The sequence below is a fragment of the Gossypium raimondii genome, unplaced genomic scaffold (genome assembly GCF_025698545.1).
Source record: "Gossypium raimondii isolate GPD5lz unplaced genomic scaffold, ASM2569854v1 Contig00171, whole genome shotgun sequence".
NCBI lineage: Eukaryota > Viridiplantae > Streptophyta > Magnoliopsida > Malvales > Malvaceae > Gossypium > Gossypium raimondii.
Window position 1 is genome coordinate 17,501 of NW_026291330.1, and position 2,500 is coordinate 20,000.

At 37.3% G+C, this 2,500-nt stretch overlaps 2 pseudogenes; one reads left to right on the forward strand and one right to left on the reverse strand.

The window, feature by feature from the left end:
• LOC128037015 (protein Ycf2-like) overlaps positions 1-1,116 on the forward strand; it is a 7,581-nt pseudogene extending 6,465 nt beyond the window's left edge.
• A 353-nt stretch (positions 1,117-1,469) lies between these two features.
• Positions 1,470-2,500, reverse strand: part of LOC128037022 (DNA-directed RNA polymerase subunit alpha-like) — a 1,122-nt pseudogene continuing 91 nt past the window's right edge.

Consider the following 2,500-nt stretch of genomic DNA (forward strand, 5'->3'; position numbering starts at 1 on the left):
CAAGGCTTTTTCGAATACGGCCAATTCATTTGGGATCCTGCGGATCACTCTTTTCCTATTCAAAGATCAGCCCTTTGTCTCTGTGTTTTCCACCGAGAATTCTTTGCAGATGAAAGAGATGTCAAAGGGCTTCTTACTTCCCAAACAGATCCTCCTACATCTATATATAAACGCTGGTTTATCAAGAATACGCAAGAAAAGCACTTCGAATTATTGATTCATCGCCAGAGATAACTTAGAACCAATAGTTCATTATCTAATGGATTTTCCGTTCTAATACTCCATCCGAGGAGTTATCAGTATTTATCAAATCTGTTCCTATCTAACGGAAGGCTATTGGATCGACCAACCGAAGACATTGAAGAAAAGATGGCTTTTCCGGATGAAATGAAAATTGGATTCATGTAAGAGGAGAAAGGTTTCCCATTACTTAGCCGGAAAGATATGTGGTCATGAAATAGGGATTAAGTGGAACGGACTGGGTGGTAGAGTTGTGGAAACACCTGTTTCTTCCATATTTTGGACCTTAGCTCCATGAAACAATATGCTACTGCTGAAACATGGAAGAATTGAAATCTTAGATCAAAACACTATGTATGGATGGTATGAACTGCCTAAACAAGAATTCTTGAACAGCGAACAACCAGAGCTATTACTCACTACATCAAAAAATTTCCATTAATGAAAGATGTAAATCCATTGGAAAATCAAAAATACGCATGTCGGATGAAATGGTTGTTGCTATCTGCTCCAATAACGAATCATTGGTTTAACTGAATAACTAAATAAAATAGATAGACCTTTCTCTTCGTCTCAGGTCGATGGATCTTCTCAACTGGAGGATCCCCTATATGGATAATATATGGATAATACACATTCCAGTTGACCGAGCCTAATTCTATTCTAATTGTTTTGTTCCGAAGCAAAGATATCCACGGGGCGGTTCGCCCTATTCAGATATTCACGACCGAGAAGTACTGGATTCTCTTTCGGATAGGTCCTGAAAGGAGAAGGAAAGCTGGAATGCCACCAGGCGTCTATTATTGAATTCACCCGACCCGATAGTACCCATTTTTGGAACGTCCAGTGCCAAAGTCACGGAATGGGTAAGTCGCCAATCGAATGGTATTTCTTTCCTGTATTTCAAATACTTCGTACAGTCCCTAACAAGTTATTGGGTGTTCTTTTAATGGTTTCAGTACCCGCGGGATTATTAACAGTACCGTTTTGGAAAATGTTAATAAATTCAAAATCCATTTCGTCGTCCAGTAGCGACAACCGTTTTTTGATTGGTACTGCAGTAGCCCTTTGGTTGGGTATTGGAGCAACATTACCGATTGATAAATCCTAACTTTAGGTCTTTTTAAATTGAATCAATTAAAAAAATATCATGATGTGCGTATCTAGGAGTAGTCACTTCAAAGGCAAAGTGAATTCTCCTAGATACATTTATTCAATTCTGGTCGAATCTATGGATTGTGCTGAAGGTTCAAAATCCATTGGATTAAAAATTTTGATAAATCAATTTCGAAATGCTTTTCTACTTCTTTTCTAGAATGCCCAATATTTGTTTTACATCTTCTATGCGAAAGTGTTCAATTTTCATAAGGTCTTCTCGACTGTTAAAAAGGTCCAATAATGTATGTATATTGGACTTTTGAGACAATTATAGATCCTGGGAGGCAATTCTGATTGGTCAATAAAATCGATTTCAATGCTATTTCTTTTTCTTTTTTTAGTTTAACTAATCTATCATGAAACGGAAAAAAAGGTAAAGTAACATCGTGTTGATTGTTTTCTAAATGTAAGTTTTCTTCTTCCGCATGTAGAAAAGGAATAAATAAATCAATCAAATTGCGAGAGGCTTCATGAAGTGCTTCTTTCGGAGTTAAACTTCCATTTGTCCATATTTCTAGAAAAAGTATCTCCTGTTTTTCATTATCATTCCCATAACAATGAATACTATGATTCGCATTTCGAACAGGCATGAATACAGCATCTATAGGATAACTTCCGTCGAAAGTTCTTTGGCGTTTTTATACCGTATCCTCTATTTCTCTCGATTTGTAATCAATACACAAATCAATTGGTTCAGTTAGGCTGGCTACATGCTGTGTATTATCAACGATTTCCACAGAAGGTGGTAAGATGATGTCTTGAGCAGTTACATATCCGGGACCCTTGGCACAAATAAAGGCGTTACGAGTTCCATACAAATTCCTCTCAATACAATTTCTTTCAAATTCATTAAAATTTCATGGACTGATTCTTGAATACCTACTATGGTAGAATATTCGTGGGGTATTTTCTCAGATTTTGCACGTGTAATGCATGTTCCTTCTAGTTCTCCAAGCAAAGCTCTTCGCATCGCAATGCCTATTGTGTCGGCTTGGCCTTTCATAAGTGGAGACAGAATAAAGCGTCCATAATAAAGGCGCTTACTATCTGTTCTTGATTCAACACACTTCCACTGTCGTGTCCGAGTCGAAGTAGAGACTTT